The 23,512-nt window shown below is 44.5% G+C and overlaps 1 protein-coding gene and 1 long non-coding RNA gene across 9 annotated transcripts in view; one reads left to right on the forward strand and one right to left on the reverse strand.

Annotated features, from left to right (window-relative positions):
- The window catches only part of EPHB1 (EPH receptor B1), a 482,626-nt gene that overhangs the window by 141,419 nt on the left and 317,695 nt on the right, over positions 1-23,512 (reverse strand). The gene's annotated exons all lie outside the window — the stretch shown is intronic.
- On the forward strand, positions 2,387-12,695 carry LOC128350106 (uncharacterized). Of its 2 annotated transcripts, none has more exons than XR_008319155.1 (3): positions 2,387-2,413; positions 10,283-10,382; positions 11,878-12,695. It is a non-coding gene; the product is annotated as an uncharacterized LOC128350106 (long non-coding RNA). The 2 variants fall into 2 exon arrangements; XR_008319154.1 differs by lacking the exon at positions 2,387-2,413 and adding an exon at positions 3,498-3,735.

Here is a 23,512-nt window from a genome sequence, read left to right on the forward strand (position 1 = left end):
ACTTTCTGTCACTTCCAGTCAGAGAAGTGGACGAGGCGGCAGGGAGTTACGCTGCTGCCCCACCAGACCACTTTTTCAGTGAGTGCCGGTGGGGGAAACGTGGCTGGGGGGGTAAGTGCACCCTCCCCTGCCCTTAAAGTTATCTCTCCCCCACCATTGAACCGGCGCCTGCCAATTCCGTGAACATCTCTACACCAGGCTGGGTAGAAACAGCCCTCTGCCGCAATACGTATCTCCATGGCCGGGCACTCTCATGAAAGTGTGGTCCTTGGAAGAAGGGAATAAGCATCTATTGTACATTTCACCATCACACAGGGCTCTCGAGCTCATTCCCTTTGACCTGTTGGATGGTTCCACTCATAAGGTTTGGCTGAGACTGCATGTTTGCACCCCAGAGGAAGGGGCTGGGGCCCCCCTTCCCCTACAAACTGGTACAAAAAATAGAAAAGGACCATTGAAAAAAACAGGGGCTTTCCTTTAACCCACATTTAGGGTTATCCCATTCCTGGTAGATTTTCCTTTGTTGACACACATGATACCGCACTAGTGTGGTGTACCTCCAGTCCAAAGGTCAGGGCTGAACATGTGGATACATATTTCTATACAATTGGAAGGGGCAGCATCCTCCACAGGAACCTTAAAAATACAGACACTGTCCAGGCATCGAGGGCAATCAATGCCCTGCTGCACAACCAGACAGCACACACAACACCTAAGAAAGGATGCCTTGCTGAGCAGCCATGCTAGATCCGGTGTGTTATTAATGAAAGGGTTTGTTGCATGTGAGCACCCTTTCCTTCCCTGATTGGAAGCTGTCAGAATGTTTTGTATGGTGATTCTAAGTGAAGGCCCTACATGACTCTCAAAGCACCAAGGCGTGTGTTGCAGGATGCACAAGAAATCCAATCCAATGGACAGACACCAGATTTGTGGGGCTATGTATTGGCTCTTTATATGACTGGACCACAGGAAGGTTGCCACGACCGGGGTTTCTGCAGGTATAGTCCAGATGTAGCATTGATAGGAGCCCTGCTGTGCATGGGGTTGGGACATGGGTATTTCTGTAAAGCGCCATGGTACCACTCCCCCTACGACCTGGCATGTGTGCCCTTTGTGGGTAAACTAATCGTTCAATTTCTGGAGTTAACAGGGCTTCCTGTGCTTGTCCACCTATCTCTGCAGTCCTGAATTGCTGGAGACCTCTCTTGCTGCCCCCATCTTGTCATCCCATCCTTTTTGTGAGAATCAATAAGGGGTGGGGCATGAGACACAGGGGAAAGTGGGCTTTCTTCAATGTGGTTCTTTCCCCTTAAAAGAATGAACACTAGGGACACAGCATCTCTGTTGCCAAGTACCAGCAGGAGAAGTGTGGAGACAGCGGAGGGAGGGGCAACAGCTCCAAGAAGAGGCCAATGAGAAATGCAGCCAACAAAGAGCTGACCCATTTCTTGGCTGCTCTGATCCACCCTCTCTATGGTTTGGGGAAGAGCTGCAACTGAGGCAGTGACAATGATGGCAGCAGCACCCCCCTCAGTACCAGCATGGCCCAAGGTTGCATTTTAATTTCCCCACAGTGTCCCAGGTGCCAGTGTAGTGTTGCTCCAGAAAAACACTACTTCAAGGGGCAGGACATTGTGAGGAAATTAAAACAGCACCTCCAGCAGTGCTAGTGCTGAGAGGGACATGACTGGCCGTCATAAGTGCAGCTGCTACCACCATCCACTAAGCCCTCTCAGGCCCATCAGAGGCCGCATTACCTGGTAGGGGCACCATTTTAATTGACAGTGACCTGCCTTCTGACCTGATGTCACTGGGAAGAATTTAGGGCAAACAATGGTAATTCAGGTATCAGCAGTGGTGAGGCCTCCTGGTGCACTGGGGTCCCAACATGTGCCAAGGGTGCCATATGTGGATGCAGGGCCAGAGTGAAGGGGAAGCAAGCATTTTAAAAGCAAGATTAATTTCAGTTATTTTCTTAAAGATTTGAATACATTATGTTAGATATTATTCTGCATTACATGTATCTAAACTGGTTCAGAATTAGTTCATACTGTCTGAACTCATCACCGAACCTCTTTTTAAAGGTACTGTCTGAACTGGAACTGAACTGAAGGGTTAGAAAAAATGCTGATAACTTGAAGCAGAACTGAATTCAGATTTTTAATGGTTCCGTTCCCTGCCAAGGAGAAAACACATAACTGTTTTGAAAGTACAAAATAATGTGTTTTCAATAAGATATCTATCTTTCTCTTACCTAAGATAATTTCAACATGATAAGAGAAGTTTTGCACTGTGTAATCAATACAAATAATCATCAATACAAATAAAAGTTAAAAGCAATGCAACTCAAAATAATGTTTTGTTAAATTTAGAAGAAGAAAATCAGGAGAAATATTGGACTGTAACAAACAAGGTAGGAACAAACCTTTAAAAATCATTTTTTTTCACAGGTCTCCACTTGTGCAAAAGCCATCAGAGCTGGTTTTTCCAGCACTCCCCCCAATCCCACACATATATTCTTTCACCCACACAGAATCCATCACTGACAGTCCCATTACTTTGTAAAGAAACATATTAAGTGTCTCATAAACAGTGCAGTGATTGAGATAATGGAAAATACCTCTTATCCCGTTTGCTGCATCAGGATATCTCCTCGCAGCCAAGAGGAGGAAATTAATAGGAGCAAGCTGGAGCAACAACTTTGATGCAATTTCCTTGGGAGATAGTGGGCCATCTAATCTTTATTGAAGTTCTTTAACCTCTAATTCAAAACACACACAAATCTTTTGCTCTCCCAGTTCCTTCAGATAGTATAAGGACATAATACATCTGTCATGAGATGCACTCATGATGGATATACAAGGGTCACAACTCTTCACAGATAGACATCCTGTAGGATGGACCACCTGAGTTATCACTACCACTATCCAAATCATTCTTTATCACCAGGCATTCTGGAAACCCCATTGTGTACACTGTTATACTAGCATGCCTGATGCATTTCCTCTTTCGTTCAGGAAACAGATTCCAAATAATCAAAGCATTTAACATATGTCATCTGAAGTCTTTTTAATAACGTTTCTGTATAAGGATATGCACAAGCTCTTCGTGCAGGTGCAGGTGGGGCGCGATTCCCTTAAAGAATAGGTAAGTAGGTACTTACCTGCTCTGCCACCGCCCCGCTGCTTCTGCAGGTGCAGCACTTGCTCGAGCAAAGGCCATGCACAGCTCCAGCACTATTTTAGGGATATGCGAACTAGCTCAACCTTGAGCCAGTCCGACATTGAACTAGCCAGGCTCAAGGGCTCACCCTCCAGCCAGATCAGGCCTGGTTTGGCTCCAAGTTGAACCAAACCCATCAGGCCAGGCGGGAGCCAATTTGGGTTTGTCTTTTTTCAGGTGGACTTACTGCCATTGCCGGGCTCATGTGTGTGAGGGTGGGTCTCCTGATGTACTCCCTTCTCCCGCCCCCAAATATTTTTGGCCCTTTACAGGCCATTTTCAGCCGGTTTGGGGTGTGCCTGCAGTGGCAGCAGCCATTTTGGAGCATGTTTGGTGGCCTCCAAAATGGCTACCACCACCATAGGCAGGCCCGTTGAGCCCAAAACAGCCCCAAAGGGGCAAAAAACAGCCCCCCAAAAGGCCAAAATTGACCCGGGGGCTGGTGGGGGAGGGGGACATCAGGATACCCCATGTGGCCACGAGAGCACCCACCCCCGGAGCCCGGCCATGGCAGTAAGTATGCCTTTTAGACTTTTAAAAACCGGGTTATTTTGAAGATTATTGTGTTTCTTATTTGTTAATGGATCGCCACACGGAGGTCACAGAGAGGACTGCAAGATTTTGTGCTGCAGCATATAAAACGAGACAAGATAAACTTATCTGTGTATGACCTTACCATGCTTGTAACTCAGTTTTATGTAATTTATTCTTTTGATGTTGTATATTTTTATTGTATTATATTGTTTTTATTCCTTGGGGTTTTTTTGGTCATGGACCGTAATAAATTTGATTGATTGACTTTAAAAAAAGCCTATCGAACTGGGCCTGAGCCAGTTTGGACTAGAGCTGGACCGGGCCCAGACCGGACCCAGTTCAGTTCGAGTATGGTTCTACCAGAACCAAACCCGGTTTTCTGGTTTTGTGCACACCCCTAGCGCTGTTCCCTGCAGGTGGCTCATAGCGCCAGCACACACATGGCCGGTGTGCATGCAGGCTGGCCATTTGCATGGTCAGCAACACCAGGCACTGAACTGGCTTGTTCACATCACTATTTCTGTGGGGCCACAGTCAGCCTCCATTAGTGTTTTCCTGGAATGTACCAGGGAATTGCATGACATTGTGACATCTATCATCTCCTGGTGCATTTTGGGGGAATTAAAAATAGGGCTTCGCTGCAACCCACAGAGGCACATCTTTGTACATCTTTTAATAAGCCCTCCAAATTTTTAGGAGGCATCATAAGCTTCCCACAAAAGTCTGTAGAAATTCCCCTTCCATTTTTGCTACCTGCTGAATAACAGAAAAAATGGGGAAGGGTGAATATCAGATCAGTGATATTTGTAATACTGCTGCTGTTGCTACTGCTGCTGCTACTACTACTACTACTACTAATAATAATAATAATGCACTATGAGCATACATCGTGTTTTACAGAGTAACATAAGCAAAAGAGGTCCTCCTTGCTACCTATCCGCCTGACTTAACATGTGCCTAGCCTCCTTTCCCCTCCATTCTCTCTACTCTCAACTAGAGCCAACAAAATCTAACAATGGTTTCTTAGAGTCTCCAGGTTGCTAGACATTACTAACCACAGCTATTTTCTGGCAAAGCAGTGAAGGAACCTGCAAGATGATTAACAAAAGCACCTATTTTGCATAAAAGTGCTATTAGTTCCCTACATTGGATCTTTTGTTAGCTATCAAGAGTCAAATACCAGCCAAAACCATTTATCCTCTTTTCCTTTCAGACTCTGGAATTTTTCTTCGATGACTATTATGCTTTATTTATTTTGGCTGCTATTCTGATGGCAGGAAAGGAACAGTGCAGTGTAACTAATGCTGCATCAATGGGCTGGGATTATAGCAATCAAAGAAGATATTTAAGGCAATCAGTTTGTCACTGGTCAGCCTGCTCCAATCTTCACCTTTCAAGCATTTGCAGATTCAGTTTCAGAAAGACATGTGGCAACTGGTGAGCTGCAGAAGCTAGTGATTTATTTGTCCCTTCTATATAATCTTAACAATTATATTATTATAGGTAACAAATCATATTTTACATATTTGCTATGCATTGATGTCAAATGCTAGAGGTAGCATTCCAAAAATTACAACACATATACGTATAGAAGAAACAATGGAAAATAGGCATTACTCATGTTGCAATGCTAAGTAGAGATGTGTGAACAGGTTCTATTCTGAACCTGTTCAATATTGAACCAGTTCAGTTTGATGACTTGATATCAGACCAAATCACGCCCCCCCCCCGCCCCAGTTTGGTTTAATATCATGCCAAAACCCCACCCCTGGCCTGTTAAGGGGGTTCTAAATTTTTTGTTTTTTAAAAATTAGAAAAACAATTCACCACCACCACTCTGGGGGGCTTCTTTGAGACCATGGGTGGGGGGGGTCCACCGGAGGTCCTCCCTCCCCCTGCCAATTCACCCAGTTTGGGCGGTCTCCAGCCCATTCCAGGCCTGCTCTCCGTGGCTTCTGCCCAATGGGCTTCTGCCAGGCCATGCAGAGGGGGGACCTCCAGAGACCCCCCTGCGGACTTGGAGAAGCCCCCCAGAGTAGCAGCGGTGAATTATTTTTATTCTTAAAAAATTTTTTAAAGAACAAATATTACAGTTTAAGATACTCCTAAGAATGAAACACTTTCATATAAAGTTTTAAAAGAAAAAGAGAGAAGAAAAAAAGCGGGGGGGGGAGAGAAAAGAAAAAAACCTGACAAACAATGCATATATACGTAATCACCTTCTAAAGCACATATAATTCATTAATTTTTGACCATATAGCTTGAAACTTTTCTTCTTTGCCTAAACGGCAAAAAAACAACAACAATTCAGATGTGGATAATGAACACATTTCAGTAGACCAAAGCTGAAGTTCCGGAGTAAATCTGCTTCTCCAAAGTTGAATTATAATCTTTTTTGCCACTCCCCAAGTGCAAAGAATCTATAGTTGTTGATAAAGTGTTAAGCTACATATTCTGGGAATATATCCCAGGAGAACATAGCTATCTTTAAATAATAATAATAATAATAATAATAATAATAATAATAATAATAATAATAATAATAATTGCAGTGTCTTATTTACAATTTTATGGAATTCATTCAAAAAGATACTATAATTGGGCATGACCAAACCATGTGTGACAATGTCACCTCATACATATTATATCTCCAGCAAACTGCGTTTTGAACCCAGCCCTTTTTGAACATCCTCTGGGGGGTCCAGTAAGAGCGAAATAAAAGGTTTTGCTGAATAAATCTCAGTTTAAGATCTCTATATATGCTCGTTTCATTATCCTTAATGCTGTTAACCGTTAGTCTACCGTAATGGTATATTCAAGATCCTGATTCCATAATACACAAGTATAATCAATATCAACTTTCTTTTAAAGTTTTAAATAAAACTAGCTGACCTGGTGCAGAGCATCTGCGTCCCTAGTCCTCCCTGTCTCTCCTCTCTTCAGCCCCAGTCCATTCTCCTCCCCTGCCCCCGCTTCAGCCCCAGTCTGTTCTCCCCCTCCTAGTCTGCTTTCCCAGTGCTTTCCCTTCCTGGCCAGCCCGGAGGGCGCTTTCCCTTGCTACCGGCTGGGCCAGTGGTGGTGCTTTCCCTCGCCACCTGCAGCGGGCACACCCGTGGCTATCTGGCAGCTGCTCGTGAACTCTCGCGAGAGCTGCCACACATGGGATTAGCCACGGGTATTCCTTAGAGAATTAAATATATAGATGAGACTGTAGGTTTAGCTTGTTCTGATAGATGTTCCAAATCTAGTATTAATGATGGAGTTTCTGAAGCAGCAAGTGCATCATGGCCAAGTAACTGTTAAAAGATGCCTTAATTGTATATATTGCCAACTGGCATTCGAAGAGATATGGAATTAATTTCTCAAAGCATCAAAAGATTTTAAAACCTCTTCTGAGGTAATTAATGGATCTAAAGTAATAATATTAGAAGTTGCCCAATTGGCCCAATAGAAAGGTTTCTGTCCAATCTTCAAATCCGGGTTCAACCATAATATAAGCTTTGCGTGCTGAAAAGGATCAAAGCCATACTTAAGTCCTAAACTCCTCCATATACATCTAGCTGCCTGAACTACCGGTAGTTTACCAGAAGAGCGAATAAATAACGAACCCAGTACCTGATAAGCAGATAGTGGAACTAAATAGTAATTCTCCAGTCGTGCCCATGGGGTATCCAAAATTTGGGGCTCAGCTTTCCAGCTTGCCAAGTGAAAAATTCGGTGGACAACCTTCCCATATAAACCTGTTAATTATCTTATACTTTTATCTTATAAATAAGATAAACGTATAAAAACTGGGAGGCCTCTTAATATATACATAAGTTTGGGTGTTATATTCATCTTAAGCGCATTTCTCTTTCCCCAGATACTCAAGGGTATCACAGACCATCGATCTAAATCATTTTTCATCTGACTCAAAAATTTAGAGAAATTTAAATTTACCAAATAAGAAAGATCATTTGGAATCTCAGGAGAATTCGGGCACCACCTAAAACCCCATGATCTACAATTAGCAGGGAGGCTTGCAGAACCCAATGGCATCAGTTCTGAATTTTCCCAATTTATAGAATAACTAGACAACTTGCCAAATTTACTTACCATTGACACCAAAGCAACTATTGAATCTGTTGGTGTATCCACAAAACATAAAATATCATCTTCATATAAAATCAGTTTATGTTCAGTTCCAGCCAATTTGATGCCCCTTATCTCATCTAAATCCCTAATTGCACAAGCCATGGATTCTAATACTATATTAAAGAAGAGAAGAGAAAGGGGATAACCTTGCTGTGTGCCCTGCTTCAATTTAATCAAAGGAGATAATATACCATTAGTGAATAAGGAGCCTTATATATAAGATTAACCCAAGTCAAAAAATTAGGGGGGTAAACCAAATTTGATCAAAGCTTTTAAAATTTCTTTTTTAAAAACATTGAGAACCCCCAAACCATGGGGGGGCAGGTTGGGGTTCACAAAACCAAAAATCCCCTGTCTGGTTTGAGTCCAATCCAGACTCAAACCAAACTGGACAACCCCGTTTTGTGTGCACCCCTAATGCTAAGCATTAGATCAGGCATCCCCAAACTGCAGCCCTCCAGATGTTGTTGAACTACAACTCCCAGCATCCCTAGACACAATTTTTTGTGGCTGGGTATGCTGGGAGTTGTAGTTCAGCAACATCTGGAGGGCCACAGTTTGGGGATGCCTGCATTAGATGTTAAGCACACCTATTTGTGAATAGATTCATTGAACATAATCGGACTTACTTCTAAGCAAACATACTTAGGATAACACTACACCTGATTTTCTCTAGTGGTGGAAGATTCATAACAAACAGCCTAGTGCATATGTATACTACCTAACCAATCCCTGATAGATGTTCAATAACCTTTTTTTCAAAAACAAAAATAATGATGGCATCTGTCCAATCTCTAATGGGGTCTATCCAAATATTGGGGCCTCCAATAATGGGTTCTGTCCAATCTCTATTGGCAACCTTGTTGATGATTCAGTTATTGCAAGGGTTCTCAGACTAGGGTCCCCAGGTGTTGTTATACAGCTCCCATCATTCCCAGTCACAGTGCTAGGCTATGGTGGTTGGGGATAATGCGGGTTGTAAACTTGTAGTGCAACATCATCTGGGGACAAAAGTCTGAGAACCTCTCAACTATCAGGAAAGAACCTCTGAACTACCTGGAACAGGGGTGGAGCTGTAACATGGCAGGCACATCCAAAGAACACAAGCCACCTATTCTTCAAGAGCCGCCTCCACTCCCTTCCATTATCATGTGGGGGCCCAGAGCTGGCTCCTCTGAATTGTCCCCTGCTTAGGCTTGCTTTGCTGCCCCTTTCTCTACTGCCTGCCTTGTACTGGCTCCTGCTGGTGAGCAGGCAGATCAGTTATTGCCTCTCTTATGTGAGCGAGAGGAGAAGAAACCTATCCACACTCTTGCCAGCAAGAGTCGACTGCGAATGGTGACAGACGCATATGTGCCCATTGTCATTCCCAGTCAGCTCTTGCGGCAAGAGGGCAGATGGGTTGCTTCTTCTCTTGTTCATGTGAGAGAGGAAACAACTGACCTGCCCACTCACTGGCAGGAGCCAGTGTGACATGACAGGCAGGCAGTGGAGGAAGGAGGAGGAGGAAATGGTGGCAAGGTGGGGGGGGCAATGCAGAGAGGACAGTAGGGGCGTAGGAAGCTTGGCTGTGGCTGGAGGGTGAAGTCCTCCAGCAGCTCCCCCATCCCCTAGGCTTTACAACTGCTTGTGCTTTGCACATGCACACCTCAAGCCACGCCCCCGCATCTAACATCAGATGCAAGGGGCGGGGCCAATGCCAAGGACAGGCTCGTCAGCCTAGACCAGGGCTGCTCAACTTCGGCCCTCCTGAAGATGTTGGCCTACAATTCCCATAATCCCAGGCTATTGGCCACTGTGGCTGGGGATTATGGGAGTTGTAGTTCAAAAACAGCTGGGGGGCCTAAGTTGAGCAGGCCTGGCCTAGACAGAACTTCCCTTCCCCAGTCAGTGGTTCATGGAATCTCTGACTGACAGTTCCTTCCCCTGCCTTCTCAAAGAGGCAAGGAAAGGAACTCCCAGTCAGCGATTCCATGAACTACTGACTGGGGAAGGGAAGCTGTGCTGGGGTTGATGGTCCCCGTCCATCACAGCCAGGGTTTCATTAAAACACTGACTGAGGAGGAGAGGGGCGTACCTCATGTTCCCAGCTGGCAACTGCTTCATTTGCTGGCTGGAGGTGGGAGATGGCAAGGAGGCTCCCTGGCTGAGGGCAAGGGGGTACCTTGGCGTCCCCCTCCAGACCCTGGCAGCCAGGGGACAATAATCTCCCCTTGCTCCATGGTCCCTATGGCCTGGAGGCCAGCACTAGGCCCCCACATGATAATGGAGGGGAACAGGGTGCTTAGCTGGGCAGTGCAGGGGGCCCTTCATGCCACCTGGGCACGAGCTGCTACAGGGCTTCCTATGCCACTGACTGAGAAATATTTTTTTCTTTTTTTATTCTAATTAGCCTTTCCTACTTCAGTTGAAGCCCAGAAGGTATAGTCACCATCGTTCTAATGGCAACGCTTTCCAGATGTGAAATCCTATATTACTTCAGCATCTGCAAGGTATGTTAGCTATTGTAACCATGCAAGCATCTGTTAGCTATGGTAACCATGCAGCATGGCGCATAAAACCATTTCTTCCCTAGGTTTCTCAACATTTTCTCATGAACTTGTGTTCTGTTGTGTGTCTTGAATGTGATGCTCCATATTAAATTGCTGGTGAAGGGACATATCAGTTTTGACTTAAACTGTCAGTTGTGGCTATTGAGTTCAGTTTTGATCATGAACACATTATCTGAAGTGGGTGGGGCTTGCCAGCAACACACTTCATCAAGACTATGTTAAACATGCACAGACTGACCTAATTTTTTCAGTAAGCACCTCCAGTATAGGGATGTTGATGTCCCATGATCATGTAAGTCATGGGACTACAGCTGAACTAGCACCAATGGCTTTTCACTCATTTTGCACAAACAAAAATGCCATATTATTACTGTATAGAGTAGGGTATTTCCTCCCCCCCCCCCCGCCCAAGTTACAGGATTCCAATCTGAGGACAATGAAAGATATCTCTTAACTCAAGGTCAAGAGCTGCCAACTTCCAGAGCTGGAATCAGTCAAGACCTCCTCATGAGGGCCCCAGCATGAACCAGGACCAGGACAAAACAGGACACCAAACTCCTGAGGCCACTCTCCATGATGATGCTTTACCTAGGCACCTGTAGAATTTGTGGGTGGGGGGAGGATAACATGTTCCAACTGGACTCACCCCCTGACTCTGAGAGGGGATGGTTGCCCTCTTTTCCCTGCTTGCAGTATTCTCAGATGCTCTTGGTTGGCCACTACAGGAGGCCGGATGCTGGACTGGAAGGGCCTTTGGCTTGATCCAGGACTTTTCTTATGACCTCTACAATCATCACTGAGTCCTCAAGAACAGAAATAGCAATGAACCCAAACCAAAGTTCAGACCAAATAGCACAGCAACATTATCCTTTTTTGCAGTGCATTTCAGAGCCCTACTTCAGAGCAGGGATTCTTACCTGTTAAGTACTGTTAAGATAAGGGCCCCACTGGTAAACCAGGAATGGTGGGGTAGTCAGGCTGACTACACTGCTGCCTGGAAGCTACATGGCAGTTCTATAGATCAATTCCGAGCTGCCTTCTGGATAGCTCCTTTCCTGCTTAGCGCTCGGTCCTCTGGCTGCTGACACTGCTGGACAGCCCCATTTGGTCAATGCTCTGCTTGTTAGTTCTTCACATATACCTGCTGGCTCGACTGGACTGCTTGCCCAGCATGCAGGAATGGGGCACTGAACAGCAACCTACTTATTCTGTTCAAAATCATCTTAAATTTACATTCCCTGAATCAAGTTCTGTCCACAGGCTGTTTACAACAGATGCCACTAGCGTGGGAGAATATTTCACTCTATAAACATTCCACTCGACGGCAACTTGCTGCTTGCCTTCCTGACTGCAACGTAAGCCTCCCAGCTCTGACAACTCAGTATTCTCAATAGCTATTGCCTTGTTTTGGTAACTTCATTCTCTTCCTTTGCAGGGGCAGCTCTTTCATGAGGCAAGATGAGGCAGTCACCTCAGGTGGTAGATTACTGGGGTGCCAGCAGGACAGGAAGATGCCCCCGGCTGCTGCCATTGGAGCAGGACTTCAGAATGATTTGCTCACCTTTGCAAAGCTGGCAGGAAGCATGAGAGGCTGCTGGCCACCTTTCATCCTCCCTACCCCCAGCACAACTTTCAAAGCTTTGCAAAATTAGTTTTGAAACGGGGCTAGCCCACAACAGAATCGTGGAGAAAGGCAGCATTTTGTGCCTTGCCTCAGGCCCTGCAATACCTCCTGCTGCTGCTGCTGCTGCCGCCGCCGCCGCCACCACCACGGGCCACCTCTATTCTTTGGCATAAATAATGGATACATTCCACAAATTGGTAAGCTTTAATAGTTTACTATATCATCATAATACTGCAGTACTGCAGCATCACGGCCCTCTGACATCTTCACTCGGTTTACATTATTAAACACCACATACACAGCAGTTTTCTTGGTTTGTTATGGAACATCTTCACCAGAAAAAAAGTAAACAATTTTCATGCCTCTGCGAAGTATTCCAAATAGTTTGGCACTTTTGAAAGTAAAAGTGGGGGGTGGGGGAGGAGAACACCAACATCCCCATAGCGCATAGTGTAGAGTCTACATTTAAACCACAAAGCAAGAGACAAAGTGGGTAGCACATATTGTGGACCACTCTTCTTTGCCATTTGCACAACTTGGTGGCTCTGTTCATAGGTTTTGTTTATTTTAGATAATTACTATAAATGATTCTTTTCAAAATAAATGAACAAAGTGCATTTTGTACTACATTATCCCTGGGTTTCACTTATTATTTAATTTGCTAATTTCAGTAATATGCAATGTGTCTCTTAGTTGATATTACAAATTAGCATCCCTCTCCTATAATTAGTCTGTCTGCCTACATTCCCCAGCAGTTTCAGCTGAGTATAGTGGACTTCCTTCACTTCCTGTCCTAAATTGTTTGACATTGTTGATGAGGGCTGTCAAAGCCCTTAGATTCAGCACCCATTAAGCCAACAATAACATTTCCATTCTATTGAAAGGGCCAAAGTGATAAACTCCATCAGGGACCAGTTCTCTTTCATTAAGAAGAGCACTCTTTTCCCAGTTTCACAACCACATGGAAGTAATGGGGAAATGCAAAGGAAAAGAAAATTGTTCAAAGGCAAAAGAAGTGCACTATTATTACTTAAACTTACTGTCAATCATTTTACAAAATATGATCCCTCCCAGGGAATGCACAGTCTAAAGTATATGGAAAAGAAGGAAATAGGAGAAAGGCCAAGCATGGATACGGGAACATTGGGGATGTGGTAGGGGAGTGTCTAATAGGGATGTGAGGACTGGCTGGACCTCAAGCTGGTCCAACATCAAACTGGCCCAGCTCAATGTCAGACTGGCTCAAGGTTCTGGGCCTGGTTCAGCTTGAAGTTGAGCTGGACCCGTCAGGCCAGTCCAAGGTTTTTTGTTTGGTTTTTTTAAAAGTAAAAAAGATTAACTTACCGCCATTGCTGGGCTCCAGGGGGTGCTATCGCAGCCATGGGGGTGTCTCCTGATGTCCTCCCTCCCCCTGATAAATGGGGGGAGGGGACATCAGGAGACACACACACACCCGCAGCCACAACACCACCCCCGGAGCCTGGGAATGGCGGTAAGTCAGCCTTTTTTAATTTAAAAAAAATTCCTCCCCTGAGCCAGGTCTGAACCGGTTCGGACTAGAGCTGGACCAGGGGCAGCTCTAGTGTGCACAGAACCGGACCCGACCCAGATTGGTTCAAGCATGGTTCTACTCGAACTGAACTGGGTTTTCCATGCACACCCCTAGTGTCTAAGGACAGAGAAGTTCTGTAGGTATAGTGAGATTAGCATGGTGAAGTGCTGAGAAATACTACTACAATCAGGACAATTAAAAGGAAGAATTCCATAAATTCCAAATATGAGCGTGGAGTTTCCATAGAATTTCTGGAGCCTCAACAATCTTCTGACTAAATTACAGCACAACAGAATCTATTGGTCTCTCCTACGCAGAGTCTTCTAGGTACCAGTGTGAGGGGACAACCTGCAAAGTACAGAAGTGGTACCTCATTATCGGCCACAAAGCTTACTGGGTGACCTTGGAACAATCACTATCTAGAATAGCCTATCTCACAGGGTTGCTGAGAAGATAAAATTGGAGAATGTAAACATTACTTTGTGCTCCTTGAATGAAAGGCAGGATTTTAAAAATATAATAAACCGATTAAAAATATCAAGTTCAAATATTCCACTTAACATAATTCAGTGGCAACTCTAACCAATATCTTTTCTGATGATCTCAATAATTTAATTGTTCCCTCATCGTTCCATATGATGCCTGTCTGTTGCATCCATCTGTTTTCTCTGGTTTTACACATATCAAAGTTCTCTTTTTTGAAAAAATGTCTACCAAGGGATGAACGGAACCAAAGCTCAGCTGTTGCTGGCCATTCTCCTACACAGGTCCTATCAACATTAATGGGAAAGACACGGCTTTTTCTACTCATGTCAATGGACTTGCATATGGAAACATGCCCAGTGGGATGTGACCAAGAACAGTACAAGACAGATCTCACATTCAACTCAAACACAACATTTTTTAGAGCAAAACACCACTGCATTCCCAGAATTCCAGGAGCTGTTATGGGCACTGTGTTTAGGAAGGAGAGCTGGTCTTGTAGGGAGAGCTGGTCTTGTGGTAGCAAGCATGACTTGTCCCCATAGCTAAGCAGGGTCTGCACTGGTTGCATCTGAATGGGAGACTTGATGTGTGAGCACTGCAAGATCTTCCCCTCAGGGGATGAAGCGCTGTGGGAAGAGCAGAAGGTTCCAAGTTCCCTCCCTGGCTTCTCCAAGATAGGGCTGAGAGAGATTCCTGCCTGCAACCTTGGAGAAGCCACTGCCAGTCTGTGAAGACAATACTGAGCTAGATAGACCACTGGTCTGACTCAGTATATGGCAGTTTCCTATGTTCCTATGTCATTGCCGCAGAAATAGGAAAGTGATAAATAGTTTTATCTCCATAAACATAATTTCAAGCCATAATTCAGAATATAGTGGAGAAGAAAATTATGCAGGGACTATTAGGAAATCATGGAGATGTATATCTAATAGCAAAACACCTCTCAGAAATGTGGGGATAAATGGCCATTCTGCAGTGAATTCCAGTCCTTGCAAACATACAGATATAGTACATGGAGTCCTCCCCCAATTCAGCAAAGTCCCTCCACTTCTCACCTTCACTGGCTGACAAGGCAACACAGTTGGTTCTCAACTGCCAAAGCTGCTGTGTTGTCTAAAGCAACACCCACAGTGTTGGGTGCTCTTGCACTAACACCTACAATTGTGTAAATGCAATTGTGCAACATTACATTCATTATTTCCAACAGGTAGCATTGCACAGCTGCATTTGTGCAATTTCAAATGTTAGCACAAAAGCACTCTTGTGCAATACTGTGGGCATTGTTTTAGACATCTGTGGCACTGTGTGTGGTTAAGAACCACCCACATTACCCTGCACAGGACGGCAGCCGCCATCTAGCTCTCTGCCTCTAGGTCACTGCCTCCACTCTGCCTAGGAATCTGATGCCTCAACTCTGCCTTGTTCTTCTCTACTCAGGACAGCAGAAGCTTCAGATTAACACAAGCCTAATAAGCTGTTTGTTTGTTTGTTTGTTTGTTGCACACACAGATTTATATACCACCCAAAACCTACCGGTATGTCAATTAAGCAAGGAGTCGCACTTAGGGTCAATGGGAGTGGCCACTGTCTCCCAGGCCTTGTGATGAAGAACAATGAGCTAAACCCAACATTAAGTCTTCTGTTCTTGCTACCTTTTTTCTCAGACCTTCACATTGTCCTTTGTCTTGCTTGTTTTAATATTGTAAACTCAACAAAACTGAGCATTTTCCTTCTATAACAGAATGGGCCAGTTTGGATAATACCTTACTGGCCAACAAAATGAGAAAGGGGATGTACTAAGATTGTGCATATCATGGCATCTTCTGTGGATGTCTCAATACCTTCCAGCATGTAACTTCATTGTGGGTATGGGTGTGGGTGTTGATCTGAACATTTACTGTGACTGGGGATAATGGGAGTTGTTGTCTAAGAGTGTGGTAGTCTCACACTGGCCAACCCTAGTTTAGTGGCTGCTGCTCTCTTGTGATTAGATTGCTATTTTATCAGTTATATTTTAGTGTTTTAAATTTGTAAGTTGCTCAATTAAAAAGTGAATGCATAAACAACCTTGTTCTAGAGACAAAAATATACAGAGGCTAGTGGAGAGCACACATGTTGACTTATTCGTCCAAATCAATGACATTCCTTACACAAAGAGCTGTCTTTTATCCAACCTTTGAAATGTGTTTCTGTGTAGCCTGAAATCTGAATATGCTAAAATACAAAAACAGCAAAAGAAAGCCCTGACATCTAAAAAGGTTAGCAGCAGTCTCTAAACACCATTAGATGAAATGGCTTGAGCATGAAGGACAGCTGCAAGCTGACAGTGAGCGTCACATAATCGCCTCTATGCTATGGAAACTCTGCTACATTACAAACAGCATCTGCACAATGGCCAGAAATATCACACAACTGCTGAGGTGGGGGGTGGGGGAACCGAACCTGACTGAACACAAGAAAAGACCTGCCCTGTGTACAATCACTACGTATTCTTCTGCAAGGAGAATGTTTCTTTTGTGAGACAAAACATATAAAGCAAATGAATTGGTGGTGCTTAACTTGTAGAAAATATTCTCACCACAAACAAAGGCAGTAGATTTTTTGTTTTTATTAGCACTTTGAACACAAAATCCTTTAATCCCTAAACAAAGTGTGCTGCAACCAAAAAGCTAAATCAGCCTGACTCAACATCTACCAATCTGTGTGCGATATCACTTGCAGTTTAAGGGATTATTTTGCCCAACTAGTCTACATCAAGGACACTTTTATATGTGCAGCCAGTTTATATAAATAGCAGTTAAGATTTAAATGGTAGGAAAACCATCAGATGATTCAGAAATTTGCTTCCTTAAATTAGTAAATGGGTTTGCATAGTGCAAATCAGAAACAGGACCACTTATCTGAAGGCCTGTGGAGGTACCCTAACAGTGGCAGCTGTCCAAGCGATTTGCATAATTTCTCTGCATGCCTTTGCCCACTTCTAAAGTTAATCTGCATACCCAAAGAAGCAAATTATCAATCAGTTGGGTGGATTTTGACATTCATGTCATAGGCTCAGATTACAGCATAATTGGCAATGAATTCTTTCACAAAAAAATTTTTATGGTTCAGGACACAGATCTGTGGTCTGGCTTAACATACTGGTGTATATCGAATTTGCAGCCCACAAAACACTCACGTGCATCCAAGGATTAAACATAATGGGATGGTGGCAGACACATTTATTTACAAATGTGTTCATCTGCAAAGCTGGCGATGCGGGCTCAGATTCTTACTTCTTCTTTTTTAAGCAGATGGATAAACGTAGAACCCTAAACCTTCTCCCACCATACCTCTCAACATCCATTACTTGAGGTACTTTTCTCCCAAACTGGTTCACTTTAGAGAGGAGGAGAGCTGGTCTAGTAGCAAAGGTAAAGTGTGCCGTGGAGTTGATGTCGACTCCTGTTGACCACAGAGCCATGTGGTTTTATTTGGTAGAATACAGGAGGGGTTTACCATTGCCATCTCCCATGCAGTGTGAGATGATGCCTTTCAGCATCTTCCTATATTGCTGCTGCCTGATATAGGTGTTTCCCATAGTCTGGGAAATATACCAGTGGGGATTCAATCCGGCAACCTTCTGCTTATTAGTCAAGCATTTCCCCACTGTGCCATTAGGTGGCTTCTGGTCATAAATTGTTCCCTTTGCTAAGCAGGTTCCTAGTTTGCATTTGAATGGAAGACTACATGTGTGAACACTGTAAGATATTCCCCTCAGGGGATGAGGCTGCTCTGGGAAGAGCAGCTGGTCTTGTGGTAAGGTACTGTAAGTGTGCCATCAAGTCGATTTCGACTCCTGGCACCCACAGAGCCCTGTGGTTTTCTTTTGGTAGAATACGGGGGAGGGGGGTTACCACTGCCATCTCCCACGCAGTATGAGATGATGCCTTTCAGCATCTTCCTATATCACTGCTGCCCAATATAGCTGTTTCCCATAGTCGGGGGATATGTTCCCCATAAAATGCTTGTGGTAGCAAGCATGAATTGTCCCCTTTGCTAAGCAGAGTCTGCCCTGGTTGAATTTGAATGGGAGACTAGAAGTATGAGCACTGTAAGCTTTTCCCCTTAGGGCTTGGGGCCACTCTGGGAAGAGCATCTAGGTTCCAAGTTCCCTCCCTGGCATCTCCAAGATAGGGCTGACTCCTGCCTGGAACCTTGGAGAAGTTGCTGCCAGTCTGTGTAAACTCAGACAATACTAAGCTAGATGGACCAATGGTCTGACTTAGTACAAGGCAGCTTCCTATGTTCCTATCTGCATGCTTGCATGCATAAGGTTATAAGTTCCCTCCCTGGCATCCCCAAGATAGGGCTGAGAGAGATTCCTGCCTGCAACCTTGGAAAAGCAGCTGCCAGTCTGTGTGGGCAATACTGAGCTAGATGGACCAATGGTCTGACTTGGTATAAGGCAGCTTTGTGTGTGTGTGTGTGTGTGTGTGTGTGTGTGTGTGTGTGTGTATATATATATATATATATATAGAGAGAGAGAGAGAGAGAGAGAAAGAGTGAGAGAGAGAGAGAGAGTGAGAGAGAGAGAGAGAGAGTGTGCGCCTGGGAAGACAGACTCCACTAGACAGGAGTGAGTTCAGCTCCCTTCACTTGTACACTCTTAAATGTAAAAACCATCCCCTACCACCATATTATATAAATGAATGCAGCAGATACATGAACAAGCATATTTGTTTGCCCTATTCATATGTAGAGTGTGGTGTGGTGTACAACTCCTGTGAGAGCTGAACATCTACTTTGGCCCTGGGATGCAGGACTTTTCACAGATATGCATATTACTCTCAGCATTTCACCAATGAAAAGATGGACATGCTAGTGAATGCATAGGGGGAATGGTCAAGCAACCTGGGAGGTATGGAGTTCTACTCTGACTACATGTATGCCTCAAATGGAAAGCAAGTGCAGGCAGAGCACATTATTCCAGATTACCAAAGCGGATGACCCAAACCCATATCTCCAACATTTCACACATGAAAATAGGGGGACACTTGTAACAACCAATTCTCATACCAAGGATAATTGACCAAGTCCCACATCCACTACTGCACAACGTTGGAGGCTCAATTCAATTCACTGGATGCTGTGCACTTCTTTTTGCTTTAGTGTTGGGCACCCATTTACATTCAGGTGGACTAAAGACCTGATGCATCTACCCACCTGCTTGGAGATTTAATTTCTAAACACTCTGGTAAAAGGTAAAGTGTGTCATCGAGTCGATTTCAACTCCTGGCACCCACAGAGCCCTGTGATTGCCTTTGGTAGAATACAGGAGGGGTTTACCATTGCCTCCTCCCGTGCAGTGTGAGATGATGCTTTTCAGCATCTTCCTATATTGCTGCGGCCTGATATAGGTGTTTCCCATAGTCTGGGAAAAATACCAGCGGGGATTCAAACCGGCAACTTTTTATTTGTTAGTCAAGCATTTCCCTGCTGCGCCACACTCTGGGGAGGAAGCTACATTCCAAAGAATTACAACTATGTATGAAAAGGACTGAAGACAGCATCCCCTTGAGGCAAAGATAGAGACGAAATAGAAAGAGCACTTTGCCAGGGATAGATTCCTGAAAAAGGGGACCCTCTGGAAAGAGGGGCAGTTGGGTCCTATGAGTTATGGCACATTTGCTGGTGCCACTACTAGGCCAATGCAGGTTCAGAGTATATTGGACTGTACTGGGCTATGCAATTAATGGCTTTAGATGCACTATGTAACTCATGATAGCTGTTGCTGCTTTCTGCTGCATCAGAGCTGTGGCAGCAAGTGGGAAGACATGAGCAATCTGGGAAGGCATGAGCTATCTATAGTCAATGCCCAATTTAGCTTTGTTATTTTAGCACAGCTTTCTTTTCAAGGCTTTTTCTCCCTCTCAGGTGTGTGTGTGTGTGTGTGTGTGTGTGTGTGTGTGTGTGTGTGTGTATATATACATACACACACACACACACACACACTTTTTTATATTTCATATTGTATTACTTTTTTAACCTCTATGTGTATTGTAATCTTTTAAAGCTTCATTCCTTATGAGCCAAGCCTACAGCATCTGGGGATCTTTTGTTTGGAAAAGAGGCGACTAAGGGGAGACATGATAGAGATGTATAAAATTATGCATGGAGTAGAAAGAATGGACAGAGATTAATGTGTCACCCTCTCTCACAACACTTGAATGAGGGGTTACCCCATGAAACCAAAGTTCAGGAAACTCAGGACCTACAAGAAGTACCTTTTCACACAGGCACATAATCAACCTATGGAATTATCTGTCACAGGATGTGGTGATGGCCAATAGCTTGGATGGCTTTAAAAGCGGCTTAGACAAATTCATGGAGGTCAGGTCTATCAATGGCTATTAGTCTGGTGGCTGTGGGCCACCTCCAGCCTCAGTGGCACAATGCCTCTCAATACCAGTTGCAAGAGAGCAACAGCAGGAGAGAGGGCATGCCCTCACCTCTTGCCTGTGGGCTTCCTAGAGGCATCTGGTGGGCCACTGTGTGAAACAGGATGCTGGACTAGATAGGCCTTGGGCCTGATCCAGCAGGGCTGTTCTTATGTTCTAATGTAATCCTGCCTTTTCTTTTCCTTATTAAGGTATTCATATCCTGTGATAAATTCTGGAAGCTCTACCATGTCTGTAGATACATATATAGGGCCAGTGTCAAACAAAACTGAAGCTGGCTAAGTCAGTGAAGAAAATAAGTTTAAAATGTTAATAGAAAATGTAAAGCATCACTGCACTTGGAACACTGGAAAACCTACACCATTTGACAGAGACAGAAGCAAATAATGTTAAGAATAATGATTTAAGAATGTTAAGCAGTTTCACTTTTACAGATGAGTTGCTGTGAAATGGTTTATCAGTTTAGAAGTCACTGGATGACTCCAGGCTAGAGGAGATCCAAGTTTGGAAATCCCTCAGGCATGTTCAAGAAACAAGTGATTTGAGCCCCTTCAACAGTAGTAAAGACAACACCAAGACAACCTGGCCTATCCTAGGAGGAGGCCAAGCAGATCAAAGAAGGGAAAGGCAGATGGCCAAACTGGCTGATGGAGTGGTTAATTTTCATGGGAAGTCTTGTAGGAAAGACATCATTCTAGTGGAATTGCTTTGTGTGCTGCCAAAACCACCAATCAACAAAATGGGGTAAACACGTTATAATTGGTGTTACATAAACTGAGCGGGACAATCTGCCCATGCTTTTTACACTATGACCTATTCAGGAAGTACAAAAAGTCTTGGCAAGAGGCAAAGCTGGAAAATCTCAAATACTTGACTCTTTCAAAGTTCAGTACAAGTGGGTTTTTACTCTTTTTTTCTTCTTCTGGATCACACACTGCTGGTTCATAAATGATGAGTGTGCCAACCACCTGAAATATTTTTCCAGCTCTGATTGAGACAAAGAGGAGGATCCAACGAGACTCAGGGCCAGTCCACTAATGAGTCGCTGTGAAACAGCACTGAGGAAAAGAAGTATGAGTTCCTGAGATGTGTGGTTGCTGTCGCCACAGCTGCTAACAGGTAAGAAGCATGAGGATGGGAAGATGGAGCAGCAGGAAGTGATGGAAGCAGGGCCAGCCCGTCCACTAGGCAGACCTAGGTGGTTGCCTAGGCCACTAATTATTGGATAGTGAGGGGCAGTCTCAAGCACTATCCCTCCATGAACATCCGCCCTCTACATGGTGCCGGAGGTTGTGGCAGCTATGGAAGGGGGCAGTGAGGAAAGAGATTATAACTTTCAAAATCCATAAGACCGCCTCTGCCCAGCTCCAGACTGTGGCCCAGCTCTTGGCATGTACATTGGCCATGTGAGTGGCAGAGGCAGAGCACAAGGCAGGTGTGGGTTATGCACAGAGCTGGGCAGCGGTGTGGGGCAGAAGTGGCAGCCCTGCAGGTTTAAAAAAGTATAATCTCCTTCTTCACCACCACTCTCCTGCCTCAACCAGAGCCAGCTACCAAGTGTGACTCCCCTACCCCAACATTCAGTACAAATTTATATTCTGTACATTACAGATACACTCTTAATTGAATGTGAGGGGAGCCAAAGTCATACTTTGCTTGGGGTGCCAAAAGCCCTAGGGTCAGCCCTGGATGACAGACACTTCCTACTGCCCTGGCTTCCGTGCCCTCTGCCTTTCGAACAGTCAGAGGGCAGGTTGCAGTAAGCCAATTTGTTTTCACACAATGCAGAATCAACTTGTGGAATTCTCTGCCACAAGATGTGGCGAAAGCCAACAACCTAGATGGCTTTAAGAAGGGTTTGGATAACTTCATGGAGGAGAGGTCTATCAATGACTACTCGTCGGAGGGCTATAGACCACCTCCAGCCTCAGAGGCAGGATGCCTCTGAGTGCCAGTTGCAGGGGAGTAACAGCAGGAGGGAGGGCATGCCCTCAACTCTTGCCTGTGGCTTCCAGCAGCATCTGGCGGGCCATTGTGTGAAACAGGATGCTGGACTAGATGGGCCTTAGGCCTGATCCAGCAGGGCTGTCCTTATGTTCTTACCCTTGTTTAAAGAGAGCCAAAGAATCTACTTCTCATATTATGGTGGATTGTGTACAGCAGCACTGCCTGCTGGGGCGCACAGTTACAATTAAGTCAGCTATGACTGTGCAGCTAGTCTACTGCAGCAAGTGTATACTGTCCATTTTGAAGAATTGATTTCACCAAATCTGGGAGTTTCCTTTTACTTTTGAAACACAGCCTAGGCTAGCTTGGAGAGAGCTTATGCAAATTCTGTGCTGCATCTTGGTTTTTCCCCCTTTCTCTTCCATCAGCTTCAATGATAGAAAATTGTGTCTAGTCTTCAACTAATGGCAATTTCTTAAACATCTTACCATTACTGCCCTTGAAAACTACCTCTTGCATGAATTAGTGTCAGAATCTATCTGTGCTTCAAATCCTGTGGAGTAATGTTATTTTGTTTGCAAGTCAGAAGGACACAAAGAAGCATTATACGCTCTGACAACATTTCAAAAAGAAGTTATTTGAAAGTCTTTTAATTCTCTCAATGTATTCAAAAATTTCTGAACGCATTCCACTTGTCAGTAAGACTTAACCATAAGCACTGGAAAACAGCAGAATTTTTCTTCCTTGTGAGAGCTACTCTGGATGTAAATCAGTCTAAATGTGCAGGGTGAGGGACCTTTAGACCCTCCTTTCTGACTGCTCTAATCAGTTACTCAAGGCTTCAGAAAGAGGGAAGGCCCACCTAACCCCTTCTCCATGTCCCTAGGCTTGCTCTGAAGGAAAATTCAGAAGATCCTTCCTCTTTGGTCTCTCCCTCCTTCTGCCTCTAGCAGAGCATACTTCAAACTGAACCCACTTCCATCATGATAGTCATAAGCAGGACCTCACTTGCATGGGCTTG

The sequence above is a fragment of the Hemicordylus capensis genome, chromosome 3 (assembly GCF_027244095.1).
Source record: "Hemicordylus capensis ecotype Gifberg chromosome 3, rHemCap1.1.pri, whole genome shotgun sequence".
Lineage (NCBI taxonomy): Eukaryota > Metazoa > Chordata > Lepidosauria > Squamata > Cordylidae > Hemicordylus > Hemicordylus capensis.